At 45.0% G+C, this 15,343-nt stretch overlaps 1 pseudogene; it reads right to left on the reverse strand.

Annotated features, from left to right (window-relative positions):
- Positions 1-235: 235 nt before the first annotated feature.
- Positions 236-3,807, reverse strand: LOC107006134 (annotated as a pseudogene).
- Positions 3,808-15,343: the final 11,536 nt, after the last annotated feature.

The following is a 15,343-nucleotide window of genomic DNA, read 5'->3' on the forward strand; positions in this document are numbered from 1 at the left end:
AGGCCGCCTACGTATCTCATTCTTGAGAATTTAGGTCGAACGTAGTTCAGATACAAAGAAATGATTAAAGGGGATAAACGGGGTGACCGAAGCCGACATAGGCCGCCTACGTATCTCGCTCTCGAGAATTCAGGTCAGACGTAGTTCGTTACAAGAGGGATAAGAATTCAAATTGAACAAATACAAGCAAACAGAGCAATTACAAGTAAATGAAGGAAAAATGTAAAGCGAAACCTCACGCATAGTATCTCTTGACCGCATCTGAGTTGATAGGTTTGGGCCATACAGTGCCATCCATCTCCGACAGGACCAAAGCACCACCCGATAGTACTTTACGAACCATGTAAGGACCTTGCCAGTTTGGTGCGAACTTTCCTTTGTGCTCGTCTTGATTAGGAAAAATACGCTTAAGAACCAACTGACCTACTTCAAAATTTCTGGCTCTTACTCTTTTGTGAAAAGCGCGAGTCATTCTCTGTCTGTATAACTGGCCATGGCAAACAGCGACCATTCTTTTTTCATCAATCAAAGCCAGTTGATCAATCCGTTTGCTAACCCACTCAGCGTTGCTTAACTCAGCTTCTTGGATGATCCTTAAGGACGGTATCTCGACTTCAACAGGCACGACTGCCTCTGTTCCGTATACTAGCAAGTACGGAGTATCCCCAGTCGATGTTCTGACCGTCGTTCGATAACCTAGTAGAGCATATGGCAACATTTCGTGCCAACCTCGCTGTTTGTCAATCATCTTCCTCAAAATCTTCTTGATATTCTTGTTGGCGGCCTCTACAGCTTCGTTCATTTGAGGGCGATAAGCAGTTGACCTCCGGTGAATAATCTTAAATTGTTCACATATCTCTTTCATCAGATGACTGTTGAGATTTGCACCGTTATCAGTGATGATGGATTCTGGAACTCCAAACCTGCATATCAGATTGTTGCGGACAAAATCGGCCACCACTTTCTTGGTTACCGACTTGTAAGAGGCTGCTTCCACCCATTTGGTGAAATAGTCGATGGCGACCAAAATGAATCTGTGTCCGTTAGAAGCGGCCGGCTCTATGGGACCAATGACGTTCATTCCCCAAGCTACAAATGGCCAAGGTGAACTCATAGCATTAAGTTCGTGAGGTGGCACCCGTATCAGATCGCCGTGCACTTGACGTTTGTGGCATTTTTGCACGAACTTGCAACAGTCATTCTCCATAGTCATCCAGAAATAACCAGCTCGAAGAACCTTTCTCGCCAAAGTAAGCCCATTCATGTGTGTACCGCAAACTCCAGCATGTATTTGTTCAATAAGTCTCACAGCTTCAACAGCGTCCACGCATCTTAAAAGGCCCAAATATGGAGTCCGCCTATACTGGACTTCTCCATTCAGAAAGAAATTGAGAGCCATACGACGTATCGACTTCTTCTGATTAGATGTAGCGTCTTCTGGATATGTCCCAGACTCCAAGTATCTTTTTATGTCAAAATACCAAGGCAAACCATCTGGTTCTGATTCCACGTGTGAACAATGGACTGGATGTTCCTTCAACTCTATATCCAGCGGGTCAATGTAATCAGTATCCGGATGTTTGATCATTGAAGCGATGGTGGCAAGAGCATCAGCTAATTCATTCTGTACTCTGGGAGTATGTCTGAACTCGATCTTGCGGAACCTTTTGCACAGATTTTGCACGCACTGTACGTAAGGTACAATTTTCGGGTTCTTCACAGCCCATTCTCCTTTAACTTGATGAATCAAAAGGTCTGAATCTCCAATAACCAGCAACTCGTAAACATTCATGTCGATGGCCATTTTTAAACCAAGAATACAAGCTTCGTATTCAGCCATGTTGTTTGTGCAGTTGAATCGCAGTTTAGCTGCCATAGGATAATGCTGACCAGATTCTGATACTAAGACCGCTCCATCACCTTTACCCTGGTGATTCGCCGCTCCGTCAAAGAATAATCTCCAACCTGGGTATGCTTCAGAAATATCTTCACCCACAAATGACACTTCTTCATCGTGAAAATATGTCTTGAGAGGTTCATATTCTTCGTCAACGAGATTTTCCGCAAGATGATCAGCCAAGGCTTGTGCCTTTATTGCCTTCTGGGTCACGTACACGATATCAAACTCACTCAACAACATTTGCCATTTAGCTAACTTTCCAGTCGGCATCGCTTTCTGGAAAATGTACTTCAATGGATCCATTCTGGAAATGAGATACGTGGTATACGATGACAAATAGTGCCTCAGCTTCTGGGCAAGCCACGTCAGAGCACAACATGTTCTTTCCAGCAGAGTGTAACGAGACTCGTACGGAGTAAATTTCTTGCTTATGTAGTAGATGGCCTTTTCCTTCTTTCCTGTTTCGTCGTGTTGACCGAGTACACATCCAAAGGCACTATCTGAAACAGACAAATACAGTAACAAAGGACTTCCTTCTCATGGCGGAACCAATACAGGTGGGTTGGACAAATAGCTCTTAATAGCGTCGAAAGCGGTCTGGCACTCCTCAGTCCACTTAGTCGGGGCGTCTTTCTTCAGCAACCTGAAAATAGGCTCACACACCACTGTCGATTGCGCTATAAACCGGCTGATATAGTTTAACCTTCCCAAGAAACTCATCACCTCTTTTCTCGTTTTTAGCGGAGGTAACTCTTGAATCGCTTTGATCTTGGAAGGGTCGAGCTCAATACCTCTTCTGCTGACTATAAACCCCAACAACTTCCTAGCTGGGACTCCAAAAGCACATTTGGCGGGATTTAGCTTCAAGTTGTACCGACGCAAACGTTCAAAGAATTTTCTCAGGTGTGTCAAATGATCCGAACTCTCGCGGGATTTGATTATGACGCCGTCCACGTACACCTCAATCTCTTTGTGAATCATGTCGTGGAAAATAGTCGTCATAGCTCTCATGTAAGTGGCACCAGCGTTCTTCAGGTCGAACGGCATTACCCTGTAGTGATACACACCCCAAGGTGTGATGAATGCCGTTTTTTCTGCGTCCTCTTCATCCATCAAGATTTGGTGATAACCTGCGTAACAGTCCACAAATGACTGCATCTCATGTTTGGCACAGTTGTCAATCAAAATATGGATATTCGGCAACGGAAAATTATCCTTCGGACTAGCCTTGTTGAGGTCTCTATAATCAACACAAATCCTGATTTTCCCATCTTTCTTGGCGACCGGAACGACATTTGCCAACCAGGTGGGATACTACGTTACTTCTACCAATCGAGACTCTATCTGCTTGGTGATTTCCTCCTTAATCTTCAAACTCAACTCAGTCTTGAATTTCCGAGTCTTTTGTTTCACCGGCTCGAACCCTGGGTTGATAGGTAGCTTATGGGATACAACATCAGTACTCAAACCCTGCATATCACCGACTTCCCAAACAAACACATCACTGTATTCGGCAAGCAAATGAACCAGGCTCTCCTTCTGAGTTTCATTCAGGTGAGTGCTGATCTTAACCTCTTTGGCACATTCTGAATCTCCCAAATTCACTGTCTCTGTTTCTTCCAGATTCGGTTTATGTTGATTCTCGAACTGTCAAAATTCTTCTGCAACATAGTCTGGTTCCCCACTTTCTTCATAGTCGTCAACCTCATCGTCATTTGCCTCATTTTGCTCGTTTAGCTCATGACATGACATGACATTGGCAGGTTTGTAACTTACGTTACTGAAATCATAAACAGACAAAATTAGGGAAGTAAAATATAACAAGCAATTAAATAAACAAAGTCAAAATAAGGAGGCTTTCATTTAAATCAAACAAAATGCAAACTTGGGTCATGGCACAGGGCCATGTCGCCCTTTTTAAACATCACGACGAAAATTCAAAATTCAAGCAATTAAGAAAATGCAGAAATGGTGGGTCTCGGGCCTCTTCTGGACGACCATCGATTTTAATATGCATAAAACAATTCCTTTCTACCAAAGAGTCCGAGACATCAGAATTGGCGTGGAAGTCCAATCTGCAGCATCTCCCCTGGTTCCGCATCACGAATGTCAGCTGGCTCGACCTCCTCCTCGATAACAGCGTGAATCTCCTCGAAAAGGTCACAGATTCCTTCCCCATTGTCTTCAGGCTCGGCATGCTCCCGGACTGGAAAGGATTGATAGAGATGTGGGATCGGTTTGGTCAACTCTTGGTCCTTTCTCCTCTTCATCTTCACATCATCATCTGTGGGGATGTACCCCAAACCATACTTTGATCCTGTAGCAAGGACCGGAACTGGCTCGATGATCCCTTGGGCATTCCTTCCTAATCCGAAACCTGGTTCGAATCCACTCTGCAGCATTACCGTGGCGATCATTCTGTACACGTCCGGCATGGGAGTCTGCGGGACCAAGCCCTCATCGGTGGGATTTACCAACTCCACCGTGTAGAAGTCCGAACCTTGCGGCGTCTCGTCCAAGACCGGCACCTGCTTTCCTGAGTGGCCCTTATCACCATGGATAACCAGTTCTTCATCTTTCCACACCAGTTTCATCATTTGGTGGAGAGTGGAGGGGACGGCTCCAGCCAGGTGAATGAATGGCCTTCCCAAAAGGAGGTAATAGCTGGTGTCGATATCCAACACCTGGAACTTTGCCTCGAACTCCGCGGGGCCCATCTGGATGGTCAAGTTTACCGCTCCTAACGTGTCTCTCTGCACACCGTCGAATGCTCTCACATTGACCTAATTTTGCTCCAACTTTTCGAGGTCAAACCTCAGCTGCTTCAATGTGGACAGGGGGCATATGTTCAAACCAGATCCGTCGTCTACCAGAACACGGTTGACGACCTTTCCGCGACATATCACGGTGATGTGTAGGGCTTTGTTATGGGACCTCCCTTCGGCCGGCAGTTCATCATCGCAGAAACTGATGCGGTGTCCCCGAATGACCTGGTGAATCATAGCAGCTACATTATCGCTGCTCGTACCCGAGGGCACATATGTGTCATCCAGGGCTTTCATCAAAGCCTGTCTGTGGGACCAGGAGTTCATCAGCAGGGCCCACACAGAATCTGGGCTGGAGTCTTCTCCAAGTGCTTAACGATGGAGTAGTCTTTAGGCTGCATTCTTCTCCAGAACTCCTCGGCTTCTGCGTCACTTATGGGTCTCTTAGCATGATCTTTATTTGGTCCTCCGAGAGCAAGCTCGTCAGGAGTGTAACATCTGCCAGATCTAGTCATGCCTTGAGCCGCGGCCGTTTCTATCACAAACTTGGGTTTGGCGAGAGTCTTTGAGGGCACCAAGGCAACAGCCTTTGCAGGTGTCAGAATGACGAACTCTCCTTTTTCCCTGACGCTTAAAGAAGCGACGGCCTTTTCCAAGTCTTCTGGCTCAACAGGAGTAATCCTCTTAGCCTCACGCTCATCTTCGTCTGTTTCTATCATGTTGGTGTTCCCACCCCCATGATTTGGCAACGGATTCGTGTTGATGTTTGGCGCCGCAGGCTGAAGGGAGACCACTTCCTGGTCAATCAAGTCTTGGATCTTGTGCTTGAGATTAATACAATCTTCTGTATCATGTCCAACACTGTTGGAATGATAAGCACATCTCTGCTCCGGTCTGTAGAATCTGGAGTTGACATCCACGGGCTTGGGCCCCACAGGGTGGATGTACCCGGCCGCGGACAATCTTTCGAACAACTTGGTTCTGCTTTCAGCCAACGCGGTGAAGCTTCTAGAGGGCTTCTTCTCAAACTTGGGGCGAGGGGGATCATACCCGCTCTGCTGAGGGGGGGGACTTGTTGATAACTGCGGGCATTTGGTCGTGGAGCTTGGGTTCTGGGGTAGGGATTTGTTTGATAGTTTGGCATTGGGGCTTGGTAATTTGGATGGGGGCTTTGATATGCTGGGGTTTGTATTTGGTATGCGGGGGACGGTGCTCGATAGCTTGGTTGTGCATTAGCGCAGCTGGGAGCGACATTCTGGTAATGGGGAGGGACTTGATAAGCTTGGGGGTAGTTTGGATATACGGAGGGAAAATTTTGGGGAATTGGGGGTAGATTCTGATAGGATAAAATCTGGGCATCTGGATAAGTGGGGGCAGGATTGTAGTGGCCGGAATGATTTGATTGTGGACGGTGGGCTTGATGAGGCTTTGATGGAGGGTTGGAGCGGTTTTGGGGACGTGGTAAATTCCTGGGGACTTTTCTTCCCCCGTATGAGATGGCGGCGACCTCTTCTCTGTTCTTCCTCACAAGTCCGGAAGATCCAGGCGATGCAGACACTCGGGCTATCTTTCCCGACTTCAGGCCATCCTCGATAGTCTCACCCACTTTCACTATCTCGGCGAACTTGGCGCCGATTAACAAGATGATCCTGTCATAGTACTCGGGCTCTTGCACCCGTACGAACACCTCTACAATCTCTTTTTCTGTCATCGGAGGCCTCACCCTCGCTGCCTCTTTCCTCCATCTGTATGCGAATTCCCGATAGCTCTCTGTGGATTTCTGCTTCATCTTCTCCAAGGAGTACCGATCAGGGACTATCTCGACGTTGTATGCAAATCTGTCGATGAAATCCTTAGCCAATGCGCTCCAACTGGGCCATTGTCGAGTCTCGTGTGACGTGAACCATTCCAGGGCCTCACCGCACAGGCTCCGGCTGAACAACCTCATCAGCAACGCTTCATCTTTGCCAACTCCCACGAGTTGGTCACAGTACGCTCTTATGTGTGCCATGGGGTTGCCCACCCCTCCGAAGGTATCAAACTTCGGGATCTTGAACCCTTCAGGCAGGTTCAAGTCTGGGTGAATGCATAGTTCTGCGTAGCTTAACCCGGCGACGTCTGGAGTGCATTGCAATTCTTTCATTGCCCTTTTGATCTCCTCTTTTATGTCTACCTTCGCTTCTTCCCTTGCCCTCCACTCTCTTTCTTGCTCCTCGTAATGGTCCAACTCGGAGCCGTGCACCTCATGCTCGGCCGGGACAGGGACTTGGAAAGTGGTTCTTTTGGGGAGGGGTGGAGCTATGGAAGGGCTTGGGACGTTCTGTGCGGTTTGATAGTTTTGCGGATAATTTTGGGGATTGGTATTTTGGGTCAAGTGGGGATGTGGTGTTTGGGAATTGAAGGCGGTTGGATTTTGGGTCTGATTTTGGGGTAGTGGGGTTGTTTGAGTGTTTTGGGGATGTGGTGGTATTTGTGGGGGGTTGTTTGGGAGTGGTGAGGGAGTTTGATAGGAGACTGACGGGTATTGGGGGTTTTGGGTTGTCATATCTACCCCAGACGGGTTGTGCACGGGTGTCGATGGACGGTGCTGAGTAGGATCCAAGTTGGACGAGGGGAAGTACGTAGGAGGTCTTGCGTCGATAAAGTTGGGGCCAAACCCGGGTGGAGGCGTATCTTGCCTTCGTTGCATCTCGACCCTCATGTCAGCTATTTGCTGCATCAGCTGCGCAATAAGCTCATTCTGCTCTGCCACGGTGGGCTGAGCCACCACGACATCTGTGAGGCTGACTTCTTCATTGTTGTCTCCCATGGCTGTATTTGCGTTTGGTCCGGGGAAGGAATCTGCGGGACCTTTTGATCTGGTGAAGTAGGGGTGATCTGCCAGCTTTTATCGACACAGATCAGTTAATGGTACCTGAGAGATGAAACAACTCAAAGGCAAATTTGTTAGCGCATATTAAGAGTACAAAATACATAGTATCGCACAGAAAGCAGATAAACACACAAGTTGTTTTGTTTGAGGACATCTTAACCCACGTATGAGGACGGAAGTATATTGTTGAACAAACAGGAGTTTGCTTGTTTTGACGTCATCTCGGGGAGGCCGAATCACGTTGAGCTATGGTCTTCTTGCAGCTGCTTTTTGGTGCCCGTTGATCTTATCTTCGCATCTCCGAAACACGGAGGAGAATGAAAATTTTCGGTGATAGGGGCCGGGCCGGGAAGGCTGCCTACGTATCTCACAAGGAGAATTCAGGCCCGACGTAGTTTGAATATTTTCATTCATTCTTTCATTGCGATTACAAGGGAATTGAAAAAAACAACATTGAAATTCCTAGAAGACAACATTTTGATGATTTCTGGTCTCGTGGCTGCGTCATTCCTTTCCTCTCAAACAGTCGGGAATGGAGGCTTATAGACGATTTCCTCCTCATCGTCCTCCTCAATTACTTCACGGTCGGGGCCACTGTTATCTGCTCCCTGATCACGGGCGAGGTATTTTCCTCCCTTTAAGTTGCCACGGGTCACCAATTCCTCGTCGAGCGCCGCACTTCTGGCCAACAACACGGCAGTCTCGATATCTATCTTCGCCTCTCTCGCCTTTCCTTCGCGTATCTCCAAACGAAGCAAGTTCAACCTTTTCCTTAGGCTTTCAGTTTCCATCTCAACCTCCTTCTTTCTTCTTATCTGCGACGCCAGATCTTCATCCAAGGTCGTGACCGCAGCTTTGTAGATTGCCGTGGTCATGTCTACTTTAAGTCCCTCCTCCTTAATCTTATGAATTTCTCGAGTGATTCGCTCGATCTTTCTTCGTAATTCCTCCCCAGTGAGCTCCGTCTGGACGTTCTTGCCTTTGTCCATAGCGGTGATTCACCTTTCCTGAGATGATAGAGCGGTATTTAGGATTTGTGGTATGGGATACGGACTTTCGAGTGAGAAACTTGAGACTTGGGGATTTTGGTCGGACATTTGTAATAGTGTCTTCTGAATACTCTTTGGAATTTTGGCTAGGAGTGGGTTTACGATATCCTCATTCAAAGCAACGTAACACATAAGCATTTAAATACACATATATCGCGTCCTAATCATGCATGGGGACCCTTTTGTGCCAGGGGTAGGCCTAGCGCATTCGAATGATGTACGTGTGAATTTAAACCAAATTAAAATGATTCCCCCCAAAATAATGCTTAATAATGAGTAAAATGTTCGAAAAGAGAAATAGACAAACCCACGCAGGGGCTATTTAGAAAGTGCAATAATATCAGGCCCACGCAGGGGCTAAAATAATGCAAATACAGACAAAGAAAAACCCGCGCAGGGGCGATATCCACTATGCTGCTCCGGATGGTCCCGCTCCGTCGTCGTCTTTCTGGATTTTGTGCTGTTGGAACATGTACCTCAGCATCAACAGAAAACCTTCACCCAGACGCCCTTTGTCTTCCAGACTCTCGTATCGCATCATCTCGATCTTCTGCTTAATCCAGCTATCAAACTCATCATACCGCTGCCTCAGTCTCTCGATTTCTCGAGTTGCCCTCTCGAGTGCGTCTTGATTCTCTACGAATTTGGCATAGACCTCATTAGCCTCTTCCTTTAACTCTCGCAATTCGGCCACTGCTTTGGCCTCTTTGTCTGTCACGCTGCGAAAGATGCGCGGAATCTGAAAGGAGATATTTTGTATATCCCTCTTCAACCATGCTTTGTAACCTTCGTCACATCCAGCGTTGAATCGGTCAGGGGCGATAGTGCTTTGCCCATGCGCTTGGCATTCTTCCATTCTCTGAGCATCTCTGTAGCGTCGTCCACTCTGTCGTCCCCAATGTCGTACACATAAGCGCCATAATATGCTTCTCTGGGCACAGTCTGTTTTCTTCCGAACTGTCGCAAGACTCGGAATGGCGCGTAAGGACGGATTCCTCGAATGTCGGGTAGAGGGAGCACGGCGCATCTACGACCCTCTACGACAACTTCCTTGGATATGAAGCGGTCGAGCATCCATTGGAGGTCCTCTTCTCTTAACTCGGAGAAAATTTGGGCCCATCTCCCTCTCGTTCTCCGATTGTTCATGTTTGCCCAGAATAGTAAGTCGTTTAGGTCCTTGAGGGTGTTCTTGTTGTCGAGAGTGTGCAATTCTCGAGTTCCAGCACCCTTCGCCAAGTGTGGCTGAGAATCCACCATTGGAGGAGCAGATTACACCCCTGGAAGTACCGATGTCCCTCTTTGCACTTACCCAAAGCGCGATATATGTCCGACAACGGAGTAATACTTTGTCGTTCCTTGGTTTTCGTAACCCTTGAACAGCGTATGGACGAGTGTTATGACTCTGGTGTTGATGCTTAGGCTCGGGCCGTGCGGGAAGACCATTGTTCCCAACAAGGCTACGGCAAACGCCAACGGGCAAAGCTCGTTCCACTCCCTGTAGGAAATTTTAAATTCCCGATTATACGCGGCATAGAAACTCGCGTGTCCGAATCTGACGTAGAGGTCTCTGAACATTATGTGCGAGTCTTGACACCAGTAAGTGAAATCCTTTCTTAGCCCTAACCAATCCGAGATGTTCTCAACGGAAGGTTTGTTGGGGATAAACACGTCCTCCTATTTTCGGGCTCTTCTTTCTAGGCCCGTGCCCACGGTGTCTATGCAATCCCTTATCTCTTCTATCGTCGGGGTAATTTCAGCCGTTCCGAAATGGAAGACCATCCTCTGGCTGTCCCAGTACCCTGTAAGCACCTCGATCAACTCTGGCCAACCGTCCATGTTGATTAGCTCGGTCAAAGCCCCTACATACTTGTTGAGGGTCCGCCTATGATCTCCGTCTAAGTCGTTGTGCCACATTGTCAGTTGGGGTGGCGCGGAGATGACCATGTCGAATTTGGGGAAGCGGTCCATATCTGCAAAACCGAAACCCGTTAGACTTTCCCCTACTCCCAAGTTGGTTTTCACACATACATTTTTGAATGTCAAATAACATGATGCGTCGTGAGGTCGAAGACCTTAGACGCGATTTGGTGGTTTTCTACTAAAATCGACTTAATACGCCTTGGGTATTAAGTCGTCCTAGGCTGATGCCTAATTTTGGTTTTGGTCTCGCTCTATCTTAGGCTTTTCTAGAATTGTTTTCAAATAGACGGTTACCCGAGTCGGACAAACATCGGGGTGGAGCTATCGAATAACGTCGGATGACCGCATTCCAACTATTTATTCGATACTCCCAAACGAGTTCTTGGGGTATTTCTGAGAGAAGTCGCGGTAAGCCGTGTAACTTCTGTTTCCTAATGCAACTATTTGCCGTTTGGCGGAATTTATGCCATGAAAATGCAACTTCTAAAAAAACTAAGTATTTAAACAACTAAACAATTAATTACAAGTTAGTCAAATAGTTAGTCTTAGGGTTAGAATCCTCCAAACAGTCCCCAGCAGAGTCGCCATTTCTGTTTTATCAAAAAAAAAATATGTAATTTCGAAAGAGTTTATTTTATTTTTAAAGATATTTTCGACTTTTAGGAGTCGCCACTTAATTTTTTAAGAAAAATCAAGAAAACTTATTTCCAAAACAACTTAAGCAGAAAAATTTGTTTTGAAAATATTTTAGGGGGTTCGGGATTCTTATTAGTGTCTTAGGAAGGTGTAAGGCACCTAAGACACTCCGCTAACTTACGGTTTTCCAGCGATTAACTTTTGACTATTTTTATTAACTTTTGCGAATTTTTGTTATTTTGAACTTATCACAATATTACCTTAGGCGAACTTTCAAGCTTTGAAATGTTTATTGTTTATCTTGCAATTTGCGAATCTGTTTCGAAGTTAAACTTATATAGATTTTATATAGAAGAACTTTACTAATTTGCAATTTTGTTTTTAAAAATTTAAATTTTTACATAAACCCTTTAAACTTAAGCAACTTTCAAATTTAAATCTCTAATTATTTTGAAGTTTCAATTTTAAGTTTTGAATTTGATAAAGCAAAAAGGCGTTCGATGGGGGGTTTGGAGTTATTCTAACCCTGGAATAAGGCATTCAAAGCGAAATATAAGCAAGTGGCAAAGCGAAATAGAGAGAGAGAGAGAGAGAGAGAGAGAGAGAGATTTTGGGTCCAAATTCGGGTTCTGTCCGCCTTGACCGAATTTTGGACACACCTGTTTCCGGGTTTTTTAACCCATTTTTGTACCTGTCCTATTCTAAACATACAAAAGAAATAAGAAGAATGAAAAAAAAAAGACTACAAGGGCTTATGCCCATTACAAATAAAATACAAAGAATGTAAAATGAGGAAATTTCTAATTGATCTTCTTCAAGTCCTTCAATCTTCGGCATCTCTTCGTCGGTTTCAAGGCTTGACTCGATGAAGGAAATTTGTGAGTCTTTACGACTCTCTCGAATTGCAAAGAGGGAAAGTTCATAGAGCCCCCAAACGGATTTTTCATGCCACAAACAAAGAAAGATAATATAAGGATTGTAAAAAAAACACGATAAGGCTATTTGCTAAAGTACACAATAAACCCCAAAGAGACAAATGAACAAAGGGATGATTTACGAACGCCCTATTATTATATTCATCATAGAGAATATGCACAGATTACTCACGAAAACACAAAACAAGCAAAGAACATAGCGAACTTAAAGGGTGTACAAGAGAAAACATAGGAAATCAAGTATATTTTCACAGAAAAAAGGCAAAGTCAGCACATGAAACAAAATGCAAGCACAAAATCTGCACAAAAAAAAAGGCAGTACTATGACGTATTAAAATAAACATATATTCCGAGCAAATCCAAATACACGAAAATTTGCACTTCTTATTTTCCTAATGATCGAACAAGTGCCCATTAAGTTAACCACATAGCTAGTTTTCAATTACTCGCAATTCAACTTAATAATGTAAAAGATTAACAATGATAGTTTACTTTTAAACAAAAGCTAAAAAAATGGTTGGATTCGAAAAAGAATAACTAACGATAAAAGTTGCATTTGACTTAACAGATAAATAATGGAAACAAATCAACACCAACTTCAACAAAAGAGTGAGGGAAGAAGTGGACATGTTTGCCATTTTCTCAAAGATATAAATCCCAACAGTAAGTTTATCATGCAACTAAAAGATGAAGGATATTACCCATATTAAGTTAAAACATAAGAATTGAAGAGGCAAATATTTAGAGCAAAACTAAAGGCAATGCTAAAAGATCCAACACAAATTAACATTTTCCATGAAATCAGATTGTAAGGCCAATATTAGTGGCATAAACGAGCTTGGCTCTCTCAACAGGAACTAAGTCAGAATCCATACGATAAATCTACGCCATGACAAACTCACAACAAGCAGATGAGCAGCACAAAACGAGCAAACGTAACAGAACAGAATCATAACACGATGCATCTCGAAATCAAGCAACTAGCAGGTATAACATTTTTCTATTCATGGCAACACAGGCCATACCCAACATTCTAATACCTAGCAGATTCGACCCAGCACAAAACAAGACGAACAATATATCGAAAGCAGCAGCATCCAAAGCACGAAGCAACAACAACAAAAACAAGGATATTCTTGAAATCGAAAAACAAAACGAAGAGATAAGATGGGGCGAAAGAATTACATAAATGAGTTGTTTACCTGTTGATGAGCAGCGAAGCCGGGAAACGAGCAGTAAACAGCGACGACTCCCACCAATCGAACACGCGAATGCCGGAGATGACGGAACGAATGCCGCTGGGTCAATCAGCTCTTCTTATGACTCTTCGTGACAGTCCTCTAATTCTCAAAGGAAATCGTCCAACGCGAAACTCTCTCTGTTCTTCTACACAGACAGACAAGCTAGAATCTTTTATCGAAAATTTTTCTAATCAATAGCTTTAACCCGATTTCTCTTTTCTTTTCGTCGTTTGAAGCAAACAGGAAGGAGGAGTGGAGTATTTTTCTTAAAAAACAAACAGAACAAACCAAGGATTCCCAAAAAAAATTCCAACTCAATTTTTTCTCAACGAAAAATCCCAAAAATGTCCAACCCCCTTTACTGAAGACGCAGGGGGGTTTATACTGAAGAAGAGAGACTAGGGTTTCGAATTTTGGGCGAGAGGCGCGATTTTCGGCCCAACTGCTTATTCAAAATTCGAAAATCCCAAAATATTATCCGAAATTTTAGAATATACCGATTAGATGCTTCAGAATATCCCATTCAAAACGGGTTGATGGCGAGGTGGAGGGCCAGGATGCGTTCGTGTCCTTGCGAGGCGACGTGGCGCAATCTCCCGCTTGGAAGGTCGAAAACGCGTCGCTTTGCTCTTTGCAGGGGCGTTGCTGCGAGACGTACTGTTGTACGAATAGCAGAGGAAGACGACGCAAATCCATTCCTTCACGCGCGATAGAGAGAGGAGGAACGTGGAGGAAAGAGTGAGCGTGGGGAGGAGACGCGAGGGGAAGAAGGGGTTTCCGTTTGGGTCGTGCGTGGGTTCTGGGTTTCTGTTGTTTTCTGGGAAAATTTTTTGTTCTTTTCTGGGTTTATGGCGTGGTGTGAGGGGAGAAGGTCGTGGGTCGGATCAGTTAAATGGGGACGGGGCGGGTAAAAAGGTGGGCTGGATTAAAGGGAAGGTTGGGTATTTTAAATGTTTTGGGCTATTGAGTGTGGGTTGGGATGTTTGGATTAAAAGCATTGGGCCTGAGAATTGTTTGAGTTTCTTGAAAGGGTGGGCTGCTGAAGTGTGTTGGGCTGGAGGGGAGTGGGCCTGGAATTTAATTAAAGTGGGTTGAAGGGAATTAAGTTTAGTGGGTTGGAAAGGAAAATGGGTTGGGTATCAAAAATGGGTGTCAACATCCACCACTTCCACCACGAGAGGGTTCCAAGAGGCACTGGACTAGAGATGAGGATGAGTCCCGGTCTTGGAAGAAGGAGTGCCATGAGTTGGAGGTTGCAAGGAGAGCCTTTCTGATTGATGAGGAGGCCCGCCAGTTGAGGGCTATCGAGGTGGCAGCTGGGGTGTCTAGTTTCTGAGTTGCAGAGGCTGAGAGAAGCACTACTGATTGTTCTGTCATTGATGAGGACACTACTATTGGTGGCCCTACTTCAGAGGGAGCGGGTTCTGGGAAATCAGACCCGCCAACTTGTTGGTCAACGACGCTTTGTGCCTCAGGTTTGCTTCACCTACCACTCTGTCTTATAATTTTATGCATTGGGGACAATTGCATGTTTTTTTGTTGAAGGTGAGGTAAATGAAAAGTGAATGCTAGGGTGAAGTCTGAGCAGTCCAACTCACGATCCTTTTTTGGGGTTTTCTTGCCTGTGTTCTTTTCCCCCAAGAGACTGATTATTTTATTGTTGAACCAGCATGTTGGTATCTTTAGTACATAGTATAGAAATGGACTCTAAAGCATGATGGATAAACACAATGATATCCCGATTTAAATAAAATGCTGCATGACTAGGCACAGTAACTAATAAATGTGTGGCTCTAAGCATGACATAGAGATACACCACTGCATGACCCTAAATCTAAAACTCAAACAAGATTTCTGATAATTTGGTAGAGTAATGAGATGTCAAGTGAGTGTGAGGAATATTTGAATATTCCACCATTGGTACTAAGCTACAACTTGCCTAGTTAGTCCTACCAAAAGTAAGTCGTAATAGACAATTAGGAAAGGATCATAGGCCCTTGTTCAATGTAGCTAATCTTTAGCCAA

The sequence above is a fragment of the Solanum pennellii genome, chromosome 12 (genome assembly GCF_001406875.1).
Source record: "Solanum pennellii chromosome 12, SPENNV200".
Taxonomy (NCBI): Eukaryota; Viridiplantae; Streptophyta; class Magnoliopsida; order Solanales; family Solanaceae; genus Solanum; species Solanum pennellii.